This window comes from Crinia signifera, chromosome 7 (genome assembly GCF_055691185.1).
Source record: "Crinia signifera chromosome 7, ASM5569118v1, whole genome shotgun sequence".
Lineage (NCBI taxonomy): Eukaryota > Metazoa > Chordata > Amphibia > Anura > Myobatrachidae > Crinia > Crinia signifera.
In genome coordinates, this window is record NC_139223.1 from 172,455,956 (window position 1) to 172,476,822 (window position 20,867).

General features: G+C 46.4%; 1 protein-coding gene across 3 annotated transcripts in view; it reads right to left on the minus strand.

The window, feature by feature from the left end:
• MAP3K13 (mitogen-activated protein kinase kinase kinase 13) overlaps window positions 1-20,867 on the minus strand; it is an 83,203-nt gene that overhangs the window by 56,087 nt on the left and 6,249 nt on the right. The window contains exon 1 of one of the 3 annotated variants that reach the window (XM_083154388.1): window positions 10,489-10,743. The exons of 1 other annotated variant lie outside the window; for it this stretch is intronic. The gene's annotated coding sequence lies outside the window, so the exon portion shown is untranslated. Of the gene's footprint in view, window positions 1-9,779; window positions 10,280-10,488; window positions 10,744-20,867 lie in introns of those variants that run through there. One more of the 3 variants, XM_083154390.1, reaches the window with a different exon arrangement.

A 20,867-nucleotide genomic window follows, 5' to 3' on the forward strand; every position in this document is an offset into this window, starting at 1 on the left:
AGCAAACCAATGGGGGTGGGGGGGGGGAGCAATGGCTGCGTGACATCACAAGCAGCCGATGGGGCCAAAACCAAAAAGGCTTCAAGGCTAGGCTGTGCAACCCTCGCTCTATAGCGATGTACTTGGCGTCTGTCCCCCTGCCACTGTCTAGCGCGGCAGTTGTAATTTTCGCGAATCAGGCCCAGCATTGCTTACACAGCAGCAAATCTATTGGGTGGGGTTACAAATTTTTGTGAATGACCTTTATGGTGTACGTTACCATCATGCAGATGTCCCGGATTACCCCGCTAATACCCAGATACAGCCAGCTTTACCCACACTGCTTGCTTTACCCATAACAAACAAATATATATGACAAGGTCACGGCAGTAAGTAACATGCAGCACTTATTTACACATTTTATCAATATATTAGCTCATTAAGATCATAAATATCTTCTCATATCCCAAAGTGTCTGCCGCCATCCCCTACTGCTGCTGCTGCTTGGCCGCCATCCAATCTCTTCTGACAGCTGAGAGTTCTCCGCTGGCGATTTATATCCCTGACAGGAACGGGGCCTATACCAAGTGATCAGCCTGTCAGGTGCAAAATGCCATGAGAAGAAATGAGCCAGTCTTTGTGCCTTTTGCTGCATTTATCTGCAATCAGCATAGCAGCCTAGCTTAGGGGCCGCTACTAGTAATCGGAGCCATTCAGGATTTTGGGGCCTTTTCATTACTGCTCTCAAAAACGATCATTGCTTATTGCAGAGATAAGAAATTCATTATTATTGATATTTACTAAACAAGTCTAGACAGGTTAGCGCCACCGGTCAGCGTCTGTCTGGGTGATGGCTTTACCCCCTTTTGATCATCTTCCTCTTCAAATCTGACATGTGCCCAATACCAAATCTGACATGTGCCCAATATTTAAATCTTAGATGCCAACCACTAATTCAGATTGTCCTGATTATCCACCAATAAGCGGGCAGGGCTGCCTATTGACCGCTGATATTGCTTAATCGCACCCTGCTGTAGCCAAACCCCCTTTACTGTATAATGAGGGATGTGTCTACAATGATGCAAACACGCCTACAAAGTAGCCGCACCACTCTCCATATATTGTTATGCCGCAGCCCCACCCCCTGCGATGCATCACAAACCGCCCCCCCCCCCCTTCCCCGCATAGCCGACCTGGATTATGTAGTTCCACAGCGGCAAGTGGTATAATGTGTAATGGGCGTGTGACGTTTAATAGGCATTATGTGTAAATGTTTGGTGCGCGCCCCTGTTTAAGAAAAACTTGTCCTGGCATAATGTGTAATGTGCATCTCGATGTATGGCATATGTGTAATGGGCATCCCGATTTATGGCATAATGTGTAATGGGCATCACGGTGTATGACGTAACATGTAATGGGCATCAGAGTGGGTGGCGTAACATGTAATGGGCATTACAGTATGTGATGTAACGTGTAAGTGGCATTACGGTGTTCAAAATCAAGAACAGAATTGAAGCAAAGGTTACAAAAAAGCCATGATAAGGCAGATCAAGGGGCGGGGCTGGGGGCGGGTCAATGGGTGGGCTGGAGGTGTGTCAAGGGGTGGGGCATTGTCCGGGAATCTCACAACACAAAGGTGGAAACCCTAACAACTGACCAGGCAGCACGGCTGGGAATTAGTCAGGCCTATAGATCAATACACACGAGTGTGTAGCAGACTGCGTACACCACCGTAAATTCCAGTCATCAGTAACTGGTCTAATCAATAACTTCCAATCTTGTGAACAGTGAGACAATAGCTCTCAGCATAAGTGAGAATTTACCACGTTCCCGATACGTCTATGCCAGCTGGGCTAGGACACAAGTAATAATAGGGAGGCATTATCCCATCCAATGTGTCCTAGCCAGCAACATCTATATACATTGTACTGTCTGCATAACATGCGTCTGCCCTAACGTAACCCAGCCTAGTCCTACTGCAGTATAAATTCCACAAATAAAATTACACCGTGATAAACTTATCATAAACAATGAGTTAGTACTAAAAAGATGGTGCATACAGGACTATATATGTCTGCAATATACCTGGCCAAACATGGGAAGTTGGTAGCATAAATACTAACCAGCTTACAGTTCACTTTACCCGTGCTACTAATACTAACCGGCTTACAGATCACTTAATCCATACTACTAATACCGGTACTAACCGGCTTAGTGATCGCTTTAATCGTACTACGAATACTAACCGGCTAACATAGTGCTTTACCCGTACTAGTAATACTAACCGGCTTACATAGTGCTTTACCCATACTAGTAATACTAACCGGCTTACATAGTGCTTTACCCGTACTAGTAATACTAACCGGCTTACACGTCGCTTTACCTGTACTAGTAATACTAACCAGCTTACAGACCGCTTTACCCGTGCTACTAATACTAACCAGCTTACAGATCACATTACCCATACTACTAAAACTAACCAGCTTACATAGTGCTTTACCCGTAATAATAATACTAACTGGATTACATAGTGCTTTACCCGTACTACTAATACTAACCGGCTTAGTGATCGCTTTAATCGTACTACAAATACTAACCAGCTTACATAGTGCTTTACCCGTACTAGTAATACTAACCGGCTTACACGTCGCTTTTCCTGTACCAGTAATACTAACCAGCTTACAGATCGCTTTACCCGTGCTACTAATACTAACCAGCTTACAGATCACATTACCCATACTATTAAAACTAACCAGCTTACATAGTGCTTAACCCGTAATAATAATACTAACTGGATTACATAGTGCTTTACCCGTACTACTAATACTAACCGGCTTAGTGATCGCTTTAATCGTACTACGAATACTAACCAGCTTACATAGTGCTTTACCCGTACTAGTAATACTAACCGGCTTACAGAGTGATAACCCTTACTACTAGTACTAACCAGCTTAATTTACCTTTACTACTAATACTAACCAGTTTACATTGTGCTTTACCTGTACTATTAATACTAACCAGCTTACATAGCACTTTATCCATACTACTTATGCTAACCAGCTTACATAGTGCTTATCCATACTACTGATATAACCAGCTTACATAGCGCACTATCCATACTACTGATACTAACCAGCTTACATACTGTAGCGCTTTATCCATACTACTAGTACTAACCAGCTTACATAGCGCATTATACATACTACTAGTACTAACCAGCTTACATAGCGCATTATCCATACTACTAGTACTAACCAGCTTACATAGCGCATTATCCATACTACTAATACTAACCAGCTTACATAGCGCTTATCCATACTACTAATATTAACCAGCTTACATAGCGCATTATCCATACTACTGATATAACCAGCTAACATAGCGCTTTATCTATACTACTAGTACTAACTAGCTAACATAGCGCTCTATTCATGCTACTAATACTAACCAGCTTACATAGCACATTATCCATACTACTAATACTAACCAGCTTACATAGCGCATTATCCATACTACTAGTACTAACCAGCTTACATAGCGCTCTATCCATACTACTAATACTAACCAGCTTACATAGTGCATTATCCATACTACTAATACTAACCAGCTTACATAGTGCTTTATCCATTCTACTAGTACTAACCAGCTTACATAGTGCATTATCCATACTACTAATACTAACCAGCTTACATAGCGCATTATCCATACTACTAATACTAACCAGCTTACATAGCGCTCTATCCATACTACTAATACTAACCAGCTTACATAGCGCATTATCCATACTACTAATACTAACCAGCTTACATAGCGCATTATCCATACTACTAGTACTAACCAGCTTACATAGCGCATTATCCATACTACTAATACTAACCAGCTTACATAGCGCATTATCCATACTACTAATACTAACCAGCTTACATAGTGCATTATCCATACTACTAATACTAACCAGCTTACATAGTGCATTATCCATACTACTAATACTAACCAGCTTACATAGTGCATAATCGATACTACTAATACTAACCAGCTTACATAGTGCATTATCCATACTACTGATACTAACCAGCTTACATAGTGCATTATCCATACTACTGATATAACCAGCTTACATAGCGCATTATCCATACTACTAGTACTAACCAGCTTACATAGCGCATTATCCATACTACTAATACTAACCAGCTTACATAGCGCTTTATCCATACTACTAATACTAACCAGCTTACATAGCACATTATCCATACTACTAATACTAACCATCTTACATAGTGCATTATCCATACTACTAGTACTAACCAGCTTACATAGCGCATTATCCTTACTACTAATACTAACCAGCTTACATAGCGCTTTATCCATTCTACTAGTACTAACCAGCTTACATAGCGCATTATCCATACTACTAGTACTAACCATCTTACATAGCGCTTTATCCATACTACTAATACTAACCAGCTTACATAGCACATTATCCATACTACTAATACTAACCAGCTTACATAGTGCATTATCCATACTACTAGTACTAACCAGTTTACATAGCGCATTATCCATACTACTAATACTAACCAGCTTACATATCGCATTATCCATTCTACTAGTACTAACCAGCTTACATAGCGCTTTCTTTACTAAATATCACTGAAGTGAAGTGTACAGCGCTAATGATGAACAAGTCCAGTACATACTGTATTGTTACAGAAACAAGACCAGAGTCATATCCATCTAGAGACATGGGAAAAGGCTGTTTAGCAAAACAGATATTCAATGATGCAAAGAAAAGCTGCTGGTACTGTACATGTAATTCCAGTCTCCTGCCCATACACAGAAACCCGAATACACTGCACTGTACCATGGATAGTGCATAACAAACCAGTGCAATTCAAGGTTACCCTGCTATTGTCCGGGGATTATACATCTGCCGTGGTCTAATGTAAGGAACCTTTGGCTCGCCAGCTAATGTTCTATTATCAGCCCCCAGCAGGATTGCCAGCCAGTAGTAATAGGGATCCAACAACAGAGACCGCACCAATTACCTGTCCTGCAATGGATGTTCCTGAGTGAGGACCCAGTTATCAGACATCTCCAACTATATCATTAATGCCAAGACCTCACTAAAGACATAGGACCTTATTCAGGTTTGTACAGCCGACCGTGTGAGTTCGCACGCCACCAATGGTTTGTGTTTGCACATTTCTGCATATTTGCGTGAGCTTGGTGCGTTCGGCCCTGGCAAACAGAATGTACCCAACCTTATATATACTGTATTGGAGTATCAGCTATGGTATAAGGTTTGAACACCCCCCACCCAAATCTAACTCTGTGCACATTTTACATCTGCCCCACCTGCAGTGCAGCATGGTTTTGTCCATTAAAGAAGGAGTTTGCTTTTACAAAACAACAAGTGGTGGGAAGGTCAGGACAAAGCTAACTTACTCCTTATTGCTTGGCTTACGTCTGGCTATGATACGTTACTGGAAATACAAATATCGCTGATTTCTATAATATACGGTGAGAGATTATATAAACTGTATGTACAGCCTGACTGATGTGTTCTTACACACTACCCCTGCCCGATCACATACACTGGCACACGCTAACCTTCAGAAAGAAGTAGAATCCCTGCGATGCTGTGCCCAGGGAACATGGATAAACAGAATTAAGTGTACCATTTGCCACCTTCACTACAGTAAATCTCCGAGGAGGACATTAGTGTCTGCCGGCCGGCCGGCTAATATCCACAGATCATGTCATGGGGAGGCCGTGTCCATACCGGAATTGTGGTCGCACGGTACCAAAATGAGCACAAATCTTGGGTTGGGATCATTTGGTCCACAGCATGATGGCCCACAGTCATTAGGTCGACACCATTAGGTTGACATGGGAAAAGGTTGACATGGGAAAATGTCAACATGGGAAAAGGTCGACATGGTTGTAGGTCGAAAGGTCATTAGTTCAACAGGTCGTTCGTTCGACAATGTCTAGGTCGACAGTGAAAAGGTCACATGGGGTTTTTCACTGTTTTTTTTTTACCTAAATGTCAACACAGTCAACATGGACACAGTTTAAAGTGCACCGCATCGCTCGCTACGCTCGGCACACTATTTTATTCTCCCACCACGCCCTAGTGGATGGTAGGGCATGAAATACCGCCTGTCGGCACATGTCGGCTCAAAAAACAGTGTAAAACCCCATGTCGGCCTTTTAACTGTCGACCTACACACTGTCGATCTAATGACCTATCGAACTAATGACCTGTCAAACTAATGACCTGTCAAACTAATGACCTGTCGACCTAGAACCATGTCGACCTTTTCCTATGTCGACCTAGACCCACGTCGACCTAATGGTGTCGACCTAATGACTGTCTACCCTCATGCTGTAGACCAAATGACCGCATCCCCAAATCTTCTGTGAAGGATGTCCTTCTGAGGAAGCCGCTGAAACCAAAGGCGGGGAAACGCGTAAAGGAGCTATTCACCGGTACCGGTACCCCTTATTGCTACTATTGAGCCTCTGAGTGACTGCCTTAACCCCGGGAGCGTGGACGAGTCCGCCTGGCTGCACTGCATTTGCAGGGAATCTGCAGCTGAAAAGTCCGGAACCTGGCAAGTTATCAAAGCTTTTCAAGCACTAACATCACTAATTGGTTATTGCATGTGAACTTCCATTTACGTATAGGAGCTGTGAGGGAGCTGCCTAGTGTGAATTGGACTAACCGGCCAATCTTCAGGCCAACATCATAACTACTAACCCTACTAATTGGTTACTGCATGCAAAAATACCCTTTAACATATAGGAGCTGTGAGAGAGCTACCTACTGTTTAAATTGGACTAACTGACCATCTATAGGTTAACATTAAAACTGCCAGTCTTCCTAATACAGGCTGGGCTAAACAATCTACTCGGCACCCCCAAAGGAATTATTCCTTAATCAACTCACCCCCATCCCCCTTTTTTAATTATTGTTTTAAATCTATATGATTGTGTACTGTGTACCACCGGCCGGTGACTAAATGCTATTATAAAAGATATAAATTATTTTAAATAAATTTTGTTATATTTTATAAAAAAAACTTGAATCAGCGCTATCACTAATTTCTTTTCCATTTGTTCTTTCTACAAGGGGAGGAGTATTCCCTTGATAGTGACAGCAGCAGACTCAAGTTTATCATTGTTATATATATTGCAGATTTGCGCTCTGACAAACTGTCTTGCCATATACTGTATGAGCTGTCAAATGGATCACAGATGGTATCCGGATGATGGATAACATCTATGTCGACAGTCAATAGGTTGGGTCGTCACCAAATGGTCAACAGGTACAAAATATTGGAAGATTTAAGGTCGACGGTGCTTAAGGTCAAGGGGGTTCAAAAAGTTGATTGTGCTTAAGGGTCGATATGACAATGTAAACACACAAATGGTCGACACATTTTTTGGGGGGGTTTCTTACATGCTTTTCTAACATCTGCTTCATTCTTCCAGTGGGCCGGCATTGAGGTATTGTAGTTGGCCTACAATTGGGAATAGTAACAGGAAGTGTGGCATGTGAAGTGATCCTGCAAGGCTATACTTCTTGACCCCCCCAAAAAAATAAAAATAAACCTGTGTCGACTGCTGTCGTGTTGATCGTCTGATCCTGTCGACCGTAACCATTGTTGACCTTTTGCACCTGCCGACCGTAAAATACACTAGATCTGTTATACCGCACCCCTACAGATCGTTACAGTCACTGCTGGTTAACAATAAAAACTCTCAGACTTCGGTCATTATAAACACTGTCGCGTGTCATCTGTGGCATATTCCTGTGGATTTAGGTCGGTAAGACGAACATTTTACATGAAAAATGACACGCAGTCGAGTCACCGGGGTGCGCAGAGAGGGGCTATTTAGGGCAACTGAAGATACAGGGGGGAAGGAGGAGGGGTCAGTGGCATAGTTATAACCCAGTACCCCCCTCAGGCCGCTGCCGGCTCTGTCGCTCCTACTCCCATTAAAGATGTTCCTCCTCAAGCATCCTTAATAACTGTCTCCTGTGAGGTGGGGGCCATTTTGGGAGGGACAATTTTAATGGGTGCAGGCACTATAGGGCTGCAGATAAGTATCTGTAGGTCTCGGCAGGGGAGTAGCAATAGCCTCTGCAGATACCCAAAACCCACAAGCCATGCACGGTCTGCGGGGGTAATTGCTATTCCACTAAGGGGGAGATGTACTAAGCCCAGGCTTGACTACACACCCAGAATTGCTGGGAGGCTTCCAAAAACGAGTCCCCCTCCCGGCCCCCCGGGAAGGAGGGCAATCCTCCCGCATTGGCTCTCCACTGGCACAATTCTGCACTCTTTACATTGCTTCAGGAATAGACCCCATTATACGGAATTCACGGTAGATGAATACTGACCTACAACATTATCACACAGAAATATATATATATAATACTAGGTTATTGTAACCTGGGCTATTCAGTGGTCACAGGGCCCTAGACAGGAGCCTAGGGTAACTAGTGGATGATCAGTCTATGACCATGGCCCATGTATATGTATGATGAGGAATTACTGAGGTAAAAAAACAATAATCAGTATTTATTTGCTCATTGTGAATGGCTTCTTTTCTTCAGGGACTTTAAAGGCGATCCGTAGTCACAAAACAAAGCACCTTTTTATCATTTACTGCACAGGTTCTCAAAGTCGGTCCTCAGGTCCCCACACAGGGCATGTTTTGCAGGTCTCCCCACAGAATCAAGTTAAATAATTAGCTCCACCCGTGGATCTTTCAAAATATATCAGTCCGTACTGAGAGCACCTGTATAGGCCCAAATGAATTTTTTTAAAGCGGCAATCATTTACATGGCAAAATCAACCAAGTTTTTCAATGTAAATGATTGCCGCTTTAAAAAAAAACAAGAAAAAAAGGTGAAGACTCTCTCAAAATCTCTTACACCGACAACATTTGGCCCATAGTGTTCATGTTCATCCTAGCACTCCGCATCTTCCAAAACCTTTGCAGTTCCTCTTCCCTGCCTGGGGTGTTGCTCTCTCCTGTGGTGCTACTAGCACAGGCCTGGTCTGTATATCAGTGCTGAAATACAGAACGCACTGTGCTAGAAGCACCACAGCAAATAGCGACACCCCAGGCAGGGAAGAGAAACTCTGTGGGTTTTGGAAGATGCAGGATGCTACAAAGAAAACTACACACATAAGAACATGCAGGCTGCTGTAACACAGCAGATGTTGAAGCATAAAGCATGGCATGCTGGGGCTTGTAGTTTCACAGCAGCACAAGCCTGCCTCCCTGGGTTCTTAAGCATTGCTTACGTAACTGCTGTACCCGTTTCAGCAAAAGCATGTCATGCATATAAGCATCTGCCTGATACTGACGGCAAGCATTTAATAATCGGGGGACACACACAAGTGACACCTGTGTACAGCACAGATCGATACGAGTAGAGGCTATATATATATATATATATATATATATATATATATATATATATATATATATATATATATATATATATATATATATATATATATATATATATATATATATATATATATAATCACGTGCCTGTATGCTAGCGTGTGACAGGATAGTAACGTCATAGGAGGCTGTGACCACTGCATCTCACTGAAATCCCTTTCCACAAAGCCTGTGCTAATGTCTCTGTCAGCCCATTACGGTACGTGCACCAAGAGGGCAACCTTATGCCTCCGCTGCCGTAGTACAGCAACTAGCTGGTGTATATCCGCATGCAAAGTGTCCGCCACACGTCACCGAATAAACTACAATACCTCAATGCCAGGAGAATCGTGGTGAAGATCCCAAACACCGTCCCGGGCTGACAACTCCGAGAGAGGCCTAGAATGAATCCTCTGCAAAGTAACCCGGTATAAAACTTGTTCGTCTTTCTGCAACGACTTTAAACGTTGTCATCTACGACTCCAGCCATCATCCTGGGCGTCAGGACTCATCGCAGCACCCCCCGTCAACAAATCTCCAATCAAAAATACCCCATGGAGTGCAAATTGTGAAGGAAGCTTCACCGGTGCTGGGGACATCCCAAACTTGTAGCAGGAGTGTGCAGGGTGCAGGGAATACTGAGGGTTTGCAGAATGAGGACAGAGAGGGAAAGGGAGGTTGGATAAAGGTTTGTGTCTCCCGCAGAGATGCGCTCGGTCCCCTGCTGCCCAAGCCGGCTCAGCTGTGGCCCTGTATAATCTCCCTTCATTTAGAAAGGGGGGGTTGACAGGGCAGAGATGGTTACAACAATACAGCAGCTGAGCATCTGTGTGGTAAGATTGATCCTGCAATGGATGGGATCAGGTTTCTGGTCCTGTGCAGCATCATTACTGGCCCTGGAGATCAGAGGAGACAGATGGACCCAGAACCATTCATCTGTCCCTTATAGGACAGATACCCCCCCCCTCCACGTTACAACCTCTGCGCCCCCCTCCTCGTTAGGAATGAAACAAAGGGGTCACGCTGACAGCTGATACTCACATTGCTGCATCAGAAGGATGATTTCCATGTTGTGCCTTTAAAGATGCCACGGAGGAGACGGGGCTGGGAATGAGGCAGCAAATATAGATACGGCAAGATGCGAGGGGGTTCGGGGAAATGAGATTGTAGGGGCTGGGGAGATGCCACCCACACAATCCTGCAGCCCACTGCAAAGAGAGCCCAGGGCTCTTCTGACGTCACAGGAGATTCATGAATGGAGGGGGATGAGCTGCTTTAGGATTCAGCACCGAGCCTGCAGTGACGTCCGCGATGAGCTGAGCTGGAAGGGGGGGGGGGGGGGGGGGGGTGCGATGCAGCCAATAAGCAGCCATGCACATGCAGGCAGCCCTCCCTGGGACAGTGTACGGAGAACAGGAGTCGGCCAATCACAGGCGACGTTTATCTACCTTGTAGCTGGAAAAAGGGCAGCCAGCTGAGACACAGGAAAGCCTAAAATCATTGCCTCTGCCTGTATACATGATGTACACACGCATACTGTGTGTACAGTACACACAGGAGCAGGTATAGAAATAATGGTACTTATGTATTATCTGGGCTCCCATGTTAAATGCACCCCATTTTTTGATACCCCTACTATCCAACTACGCATGGAGTTGATTTTATATAGTGTGGCGAGCGCAGCGAGCCACCGTGCCCGAAGCGTGGCGAGCGCAGCGAGCCCCGCGAGGGGATGCGGTCTCATAAGACAAACGGGAGCCCAGATATTACATAAGTACCGAAATAATTAATATATATATATGTATATACACACATGCACACTATGGGCCTAATTCAGACCTACTCGCAGGTCAAATTTGTTCTTAAAATTGGCAAAGTTGCAGGTGGGGCAGATGTAACAGGTGCAGAGAGTTAGATTTGGGTGGTGTGTTCAAACTGAAATCTAAATTCTAAAAATAATGCAGCCAGTATTTACCCTGCACAGAAACCAAATAACTCCCCCAAATTTAACTCTCTGGACATGCTGCATCTGCCCCACCTGCAGCGCAGCATGGTTTTGTCAATATTTAGTACAAATGTGTCTGTTGATAAGGTCTGTATTAGGCACAATGTGTATACACGAACACATACTACATACACACAAACACACACACACACACACACTAACGACATACCAGCTGCACTGCAAGGGGTGCAAGTACATGTATTGTTTTGCATGCAGGGTAAATACCACCTGCTTTTGCATTTAGCCCACAGATGATTACCAGCTTTAATTACTAGTGATGGCCATTGACCATCGATGATTCATTTAGTGATGGCCACAGGAGGGGCTTTTGCTTGCGAGGAAGTCGTGCAACCGAAATTTGCGTGTTAGGCCTTACATTTATGGGCGTGGCCTCAAGCAGAAATAATCGGATCCCCTCTCCTGGTGCATAGATGCTGAACACATACTGCGTTACCGAGCAGCAAGGGGAAAAGAGTCTCCAACTACCCATTCCCCCCTCCTACCTCCTCCATGGGACAATGCGGCCCACGGGTAGGAAAGCAGAAAGGTCCCTGGAAAATGGGACTGTACAACAAAATTCGGGACAGGTAAAAGGTATGAATGAAGTCACCTGTGCACAAGCATTAATAACATAAAAATCTGGACTGTAATGGTGGAGTCTGGCAACCGCTGCGTTACAAAGAATCTATATTCCACCTGTTCAAGCAACAAAAACAACAATCCCATCACATGTATCTCATCATATCCTTTATCAGTCCTGTACTTGGAGCATGAGATAGGGATGTCCATCAACCATCGATGATTTATAATCATCAATGTTTCTATTAGTTTTACCATCAATGGTGGAGATCCAGATGATTCCCCTACATCGATGGCACAGCATCTCTTATATATTTAGCCAGATCTGTCACTCATCCCCTGTGTGTATAACACTGGGCGGGGTTACAAGAGAGATTGACAGCATTATACACACATCGTTTCTGCCTTAGGACACTCCCCCCCCCCCGCGCCCAGCGTAATACACAAACCCGTCCCCCTAGGGATAGACCAGCATTATACACACCACCACCCCCTTGGAAAACATGTCCCCAGCCCAGCCAGGGCTACAGCACACGCCCACCATCCACCATTATACACCACAGCCAACAGGTGAGCACCCCCCCCCCCACACGCGAGTGGGTCTGCCCCCCTGCAAGCGGTTCAAAAACACTGCAACACACTGCAGTAGAGTCATGTGATTCTATGATGTCTGAAACCTCCCTGAAGGTGCGGGTGACTCCCGAATTCTCTGTGAGTCCCCATTAACCCTGGAGGAGTCGGCAGCTCTCTCCCACATCCCGCTCACCTCCTAGAGAAGTGGGCACTATGGGACAGGATAATGCAGCGAATCGCATGTACACGGAGAGGGAGTGGGGAGAATATGACACATAGCACCAGGCCCCGCCTCCAGTCAGCCACATCTCTCCCCTGGGCTTCTCACGGATGAGAGCGTGCATAAGTAGGTAAGCACTGGAGTCATTGGTTCTATAATGAGGAGGGCAATGTACAGAGTTGGTCTAGTGGGCCGCAAGGCCCTTACATAGACGTCCTTAGCAACTTCCTGCTCCCGGCATTTGCTCAATGATGTCATCGGGGGCCAGGCGTCCTGGCCTGCAGCTCATATAATCTATACTACCGAACTGATCACATCCCCGATGAGGTCTGCACAATAAAATGTGTAGGGCAGGCCTGGTCAACCTGTTGCTCAACACCTGTTGTGAAACTACAAGTCCCAGCATGCCATGCCTCCATTTTACTATTAGGGATGGCTAAAACTGTGTCAAAGCATGCTGGGATTTGTAGTTTCACAACAGCTGGAGATCCACAGGTTGGCCAGGCCTGGTGTAGGGCAACCTCCTGAGCTTTATTATCTGCCGCTGCCGGTGTATGTTGACGCCGGCTTTATTTCTTTCATATTGGGACCAGATTTAATTATTTCTTACCTTGTGTATTATTTATGTTGTGGCTACTTTTAGCTTTAAGAGCATTACATAAACGGACGTATAGATGACATCTTACTAGGTGGGGTTGGCTGTGGCGAAAGGACACTAATAACACATTACAAAGTGGCTGACATGACATGGAGAAAGTGCCGCTGGTATCGGGTTGGTCACTGGCAGCAGCCATATAAGAGTCAACGGTAAAACACTGGAGTACTGGTGTGAGGGGGCACCATATACTAGTAATGGCATATATAACCTCACCAGTCTCCACACAGCGCCTGGCCAGTCTGGGGGTACAGGAGACCAGTGTCCACCAGCAGCTGGTCAGAGGGGTCCAGGGTGCCTACTTTTTGAGACTCCTCTCCAGGAGAAGCCCGGAGAGGAGACTCTCTACAGCACAGTGGGAGCGGAGCTTGACATCTTTAAACCCCGCCCCATCACAGTAAATGCTGTGATTTTCAGCTCTTCAGGGAGGGGGAAGGGAGCTAAATGGTGCAATTTGCGTAATTTAGCCCCACCCCCTCCCTGAAGAGCCACGAATGCCAGTATTTTAAATGGCAGAGGAGGGGCTGCAGGGTGGGGCTGATGCAATGGTCAGGAATGTGGGAGGCTGGTCTACCCTTCTGGGGGGCCGGGAGGGGGACCCGATTTTGGGGACCCTCCCGGACATTCCGGGATGGCAGGTAAGTATGAGGAGGGGCAAGCACAGGACCCCATCCCTCTGCCACTGCGCAGTATATATAAAGCAGCCAAGCCAGTTATCTTTTTCCTCATCTTCACCCGCAGATCCAGCACCAACTCCTCCTCCTCCCAGTCAATTGACCATCAATGATTTGAAACCATCGGTGGTCGATGGCCATTCCTACTGCCCCCGCCACACAGGATCTCACCCTTGCCTGCTGATTCACCTTCTCCCCCATGCCGGTAAGTGGTCACACAGCAATTATTCCATTCCAACAGCTTTAACAACATTAATGGCTAAATTTTAATTTAACGTGACATTTTATAATTACACATAGACATATGACATCTATAATATCTGTGCACAACGTACGCGAGCAGTTAATGAGAACACTTATTCCAATACATACGTGAAATAATAGTGAGCAGTTAGTCAATATCATAAACATTTTTAGGAACAAGCCCGGACCTGCCCATGGAACGGAGGGACAGTTGGCCAGTCTGCCAGCGACCTGAGGGACAAGCTACGGGGTTATGTAGAATCTGAGCCGGGGGTTGTCACCACAAAATGCACCACAAACCACATGGCTGGATTAAATATACTGCAACATATTTCAAGATCCATAACTGGACAGCTGAGAGCTTTAACGTGACTAATATGTCTGTATAATAAGTGTGTAGCGGGGGGGAAGCCGGCCTCATGGTCACGCATGTTTCTTGGCCTTGGGCAAGATGCAGCAAAGGGTAAAATACAGTATGGCCAAACCTCCGATAATGCCGTCTGTGGAGGTTTGGCTGTGCTCCGCTTATGCGCCAATACCGAAAAACGCTAGATTGCTTTGATTGCATGTGGTGGGAAACGCCATTTTCAGATTGGTGTTGCCCTATTGCGCTTCCGTGCTGTGATATGGATTTTTTTACCTCAGAATAATGGGCCTGATTCAGAGCTGATCTACAAAGTTGCAGATGACTGCGTATAGATAGCCACCCCCCATACAGAATGAAAATCCACCCGTGCAAGTCTGCGAATTATTGCAGTTCGCTATCCACTATCAAATGCATACGCAATGAACGAACCAATTAATGATTTTTCCAGTGCAAATAAGAGTAACTTGGACCCTTCCAGAACCTGCGACTGAGACAGGTGGTTCCATGCTGACAGACCCTCAATGCTTGGGTAAGTCTGCGTTTTTTGGACACATTTCGGAAACGGAAACGCCAGCTTCCTGTCAGTCGTTCGCCGGCCACATTGCATTTACGATCCATACGCATTTTCTGTCACTATTCGGTCTCGTGTCGCAAAAAGACACAGGCATCTCAAGGGTTTTTTAACCAAACAGCTACTTGCACAGTGAACTAAAATTAAATATCAAATTATACAGGGTCCCAAGCGAACAAATTACAGTATATCAAAAATGTCCATTTTCCCTTAGAATTCCCAAGTATTATTAGGAGTATTTCCCAAGGGTGCCTATTACAGTAGCATCCTTGCACATAATCAGGCGGCCATTTTGTTAACTTGAGAAATATTCACAAATGGACTCTTTACAGCCAATCCCTCCAATAGGAAGTAGCGGCATCGCTGCAACACCGTTCATGAGGCAATAAATTCCAGTGAATAAATAAAGGACATTAACAACAATTTTTTCAAAAAAGTAAGATCCCCTAAAAGTCAGGTTGGTATAAAGTTAGTTTTCTTCCAGCAGAATGTCAGGTGTTGATTGCTGTAACAGCAATTGTAGAGCAGAACAGATCCGCCCTTGACTGACTGGAGGATTTAAAACAGTTTTCTTCCTAGAATTGGCTTTAATGAGCAAAGACATTCCCAGAAATGGTAGGAAACGCTCAAGCAGTGAAAGAACGAAAAACACCTCCCACAAATCTCCGGCACAATAAAACCTGTTAATCCCAATGAAAAACAACCTCTTATCAGTCAAGTGGCCAAAGGTCGAAAGGAATGTTTGCCTCCGCTAAAAATATCTAGTTTAAACTTCGGAACCCGCTGCAAACCAAATGTTAGTGCGGCCTCACACACACACACAAGTACGTATTGTGAGTTGTACACGTCAATCATGCAATCCCACCCACCGGCCCACTCCTCCATCTGTGAGGGTACAATAACTATCACTTATACCCCACACTTGGGGCATCAAGTGGGTCTGAATCTGATGCCCTCTTTGCATACGTAGGACTCAGAAGAGCAAATATCTCTGGGTACACGCCCGCAACTCACCTGGCTGCAGGACAGTAGCGCCCTTTTAGCGACTGCAGAGTTGTGTATGACGCTGAACCGTGACGATTCTGCATATTTAGCATTTGGTCTTGCGTGTGACACAGAATGAGCAGTGCCGTTGGGCTTAATGGGCAGTTGCCAAGGGGCCCAAGGATTCTAGGGACCCACCCCAATGGGGAAGACGGCACTGCCCCAGGAGCTGCTGAGACTGTGGGTGGCGGGCACTGGAAGCTTGTAGCGCTGTTTGCTGGGTCAGTGGGCGGGAAGGTAGCGCTGCTGAATTTGAAAAGACTGTCCGGACACTGATTGGCTGAGAGAATTCAGCCAATCAGTGTCCGGACAATCTTTTCAAATTCAGCAGCGCTTCCTTCCCACCCCGCCGGCCGGCAAATAGCGCTACAAGCTCCCAGGCCCCGCTGCCTGGATGCTACTGCCTGCACATAGGTGAAAAGGGGGAGAAAGAGGGTGGACAGAGGATGAATAATTTTGCCCAGGGCTCCAGGCTAATGTTAAGTAGGCCCTGAGAACGAGGCCCTTATACAGAAACATATAAACATATTGGGGAAATGTCCTAAGATGGGAGTTCCATTGAAGATGGGATGTTGTCCATAGCAACCAATCCTATCTATTATCATCTATTCTAGAAAGTGCTAAATAAGTAAGTAGAATCTTGAAAAACATAAAATTACGGTAATAGGCCCTTATTCTGGTTGACTTGCTTAGATGCGAATTCGCATCCTTGCAAGTCACCCTAACCCCGCCTTGCGAATGGTTAGCCGGCGCCACCCATTCGCAGGCGGGATGCGTTCACAAGGCTGGCGAACGGATGTTTTACATAAAAATCCATTCGCATACCAGTGGGAACCTCCCCCATCTCTCGATGGACGTCAACCATCGAATGATGGTGAAGGCTCATGCATAGATAAGGCTCCAGACCACCCTTACATATGCGTGTAGAATTGCAGGGAATTGGGTGGGAACCTGACATCCGGTTATGTCAGCTGTCCACCCCCCCCCCACACACACGTGCATCATAGACACATTAGCTTGTGTACGCCCAGTGTATTCATGGGAACGCCCATGAAACGCTGGGCGTTCAAATCCATACCCTCCAACATGACCCATTCCATTAGGTACAAAGTTCTCTGTTCCTGGACTTCCTTACCGGTGGCAGTTGCAGAGGTGGGGCTGCACCATTGTCTAGTATTCAAAAAGGGGAGCCACACCTACTGCCACCCCAAACATCACTGTCCTGGACTCACTGAATTTTGGACTTTGCTGGAGTCCAACCTCTGTAACTGCCACTGGCAGGGAAGTCCAGGAACAGAGCATTTTGTACCTAATGGAATGGGTCATGTTGGAGGGTATGCTAATGGCCCAGCCCAACACCCAACACCCCTCTCCACCCCACGCTCGCAAAGGCTGGGTGCGTGCACCTGGCGAACAGACTTTTAGCCGAGCTTGCACGCACCCAGAGTAAACACATGAAGGAAAAGCTGCTGCGCATACGCAAAACATCGCCCCCCCCCTGTGCGAATTAACGGCTGCTGCGAATGAACCAGAATAAGGGCCATAGTGTATTTGATGCTCTCTCTGAGAGGGGTGGAAACGAAACCGCAAAGAAAAACTTTGTGTTGCTTAAGCACTTCTTCAATTTAAAATGGAGTACGCATGTCCTCATAATCGCCAACAGCAAAACAAAGATTTCACTGGACACATGATAGCCCTGCGGCTACTGAGAGGAACATTAGCAGCTGCCCAAGGCCACCGGCCTTCTGCTACTGCCATGTAATTGGCTCCTTGTTATTGCAAAGCAGGAAGGAATTTGCACACAGCTGGCTAACTGCGCAGCCAACAACAGCAGCAGCCTTCTGTGAGGGGAAACGTGACAGAACAGTGTACATGTATATTACTACCAACCGAGGATTTCTGCAAAGTCCCCTTCACTGAGGCACCAAAAGGTTAATATACTAAGATGGGAGTTCTATTGAAGTACCTTCTAGAAGATGATAGAGAATCTGTTTGGTTGTTATGGACAATTTACCCCCAGCACTCTGCATACTTGAATAGCTAAAAAGTGCTCCATTTTTTTGACCAAACTGCCATTTTGCAGTAGGCCTGGAGGAAGTGGATGCAGCCATTTAAGGCAATCTGTGTTATCCTAGCGAGCAATGCAACTGGATATATTTTAGAAATGAAGGGGCATTAGCGAAATGATGAGTAATCAGTAGGTTTTTGAAGGTTTCTAGAGTTTCCTCTCATACTTGAGGCAACCGCAAAGCTAAAAGGTTGACCACAAAATGGACTACTATGGGAGGTTCTAGGAACTGCTAATAGTCCCTCATCTACTGAGCATAGTAAGTGAGTGGCGGTGTAAGGAACCAGAAGCTGCTTCAGCCACTTATGACCCTAGTTATGTAGGGCTTTGAAAGTCTGTAAGTCAGCCTTGAAACAGATTTGCCATCTTACTGGCAGCCATTTTGTATCAGCTAGAGGGCATTGCAATAGTCCAAGCGTAAGGATAGAAATGCATGCATGTGGCAGATTTTCTGTGAGGGAATGAATGTTTCATTTCATATTTGTTTAAGTAATGTCTAGGCAATCTTCCCTCTACCTCAGTTCTCCTGAGTTTCAGCATTGTCCTCTTTGTACAGATCGCTAACACTGTTGTGAGGTAGGTATGAGGAGCAGGGTCTCAGCTGAGCGGTGGTGAGGTAGGTCTGTATGAGGAGCAGGGTCTCAGCTGAGCGGTGGTGAGGTAGGTCTGTATGAGGAGCAGGGTCTCAGCTGAGCGGTGGTGAGGTAGGTCTGTATGAGGAGCAGGGTCTCAGCTGAGCGGTGGTGAGGTAGGTCTGTATGAGGAGCAGGGTCTCAGCTGAGCGGTGGTGAGATAGGTCTGTATGAAAAGCAGGGTCTCAGCTGAGCGGTGGTGAGGTAGGTCTGTACGAGGAGCAGGGTCTCGGCTGAGCGGTGGTGAGGTAGGTCTGTATGAGGAGCAGGGTCTCAGCTGAGCGGTGGTGAGGTAGGTCTGTATGAGGAGCAGGGTCTCAGCTGAGCGGTGGTGAGGTAGGTCTGTATGAAAAGCAGGGTCTCAGCTGAGCGGTGGTGAGGTAGGTCTGGATGAGGAGCAGGGTCTCAGCCGAGCGGTGGTGAGGTAGGTCTGTATGAGGAGCAGGGTCTCGACTGAGCGGTGGTGAGGTAGGTCTGTATGAGGAGCAGGGTCTCAGCTGAGCGGTGGTGAGGTAGGTCTGTATGAGGAGCAGGGTCTCAGCTGAGCGGTGGTGAGGTAGGTCTGTATGAGGAGCAGGGTCTAAGCCGAGCGGTGGTGAGGTAGGTCTGTATGAGGAGCAGGGTCTCAGCTGAGCGGTGGTGAGGTAGGTCTGTATGAGGAGCAGGGTCTCAGCTGAGCGGTGGTGAGGTAGGTCTGTATGAGGAGCAGGGTCTCAGCTGAGTGGTGGTGAGGTAGGTCTGTATGAGGAGCAGGGTCTCAGCTGAGCGGTGGTGAGGTAGGTCTGTATGAGGAGCAGGGTCTCAGCTGAGCGGTGGTGAGGTAGGTCTGTATGAGGAGCAGGGTCTCAGCTGAGCGGTGGTGAGGTAGGTCTGTATGAAAAGCAGGGTCTCAGCTGAGCGGTGGTGAGGTAGGTCTGTACGAGGAGCAGGGTCTCGGCTGAGCGGTGGTGAGGTAGGTCTGTATGAGGAGCAGGGTCTCAGCTGAGCGGTGGTGAGGTAGGTCTGTATGAGGAGCAGGGTCTCAGCTGAGCGGTGGTGAGGTAGGTCTGTATGAAAAGCAGGGTCTCAGCTGAGCGGTGGTGAGGTAGGTCTGGATGAGGAGCAGGGTCTCAGCCGAGCGGTGGTGAGGTAGGTCTGTATGAGGAGCAGGGTCTCGACTGAGCGGTGGTGAGGTAGGTCTGTATGAGGAGCAGGGTCTCAGCTGAGCGGTGGTGAGGTAGGTCTGTATGAGGAGCAGGGTCTCGACTGAGCGGTGGTGAGGTAGGTCTGTATGAGGAGCAGGGTCTCAGCTGAGCGGTGGTGAGGTAGGTCTGTATGAGGAGCAGGGTCTCAGCTGAGCGGTGGTGAGGTAGGTCTGTATGAGGAGCAGGGTCTAAGCTGAGCGGTGGTGAGGTAGGTCTGTACGAGGAGCAGGGTCTCGGCTGAGCGGTGGTGAGGTAGGTCTGTATGAGGAGCTGGGTCTCGGCTGAGCGGTGGTGAGGTAGGTCTGTATGAGCAGCAGGATGTCAGCAGTAGTTAGTTTGCTATGACATGTATGACTAGGCCTCTTACCAGCTTGCATTAAAATAATCACATTTACGGTTTAAATCAAGCGCCAGAATCCGGGCAGCTGATAGACTCACAGACAATATCTAGGTGGACAGTCAATAAGTCAACATCAAAAGGTCATTGTGCACTAGGTTGGCTTCAATAAAATGTCACCATGCGCTAGGTCCACACTGACAGGAGGTCAATACAAGCAAAAGGTTGATATCGCAATTGTTGACACATGTCAACCTTGTGTCGGGGT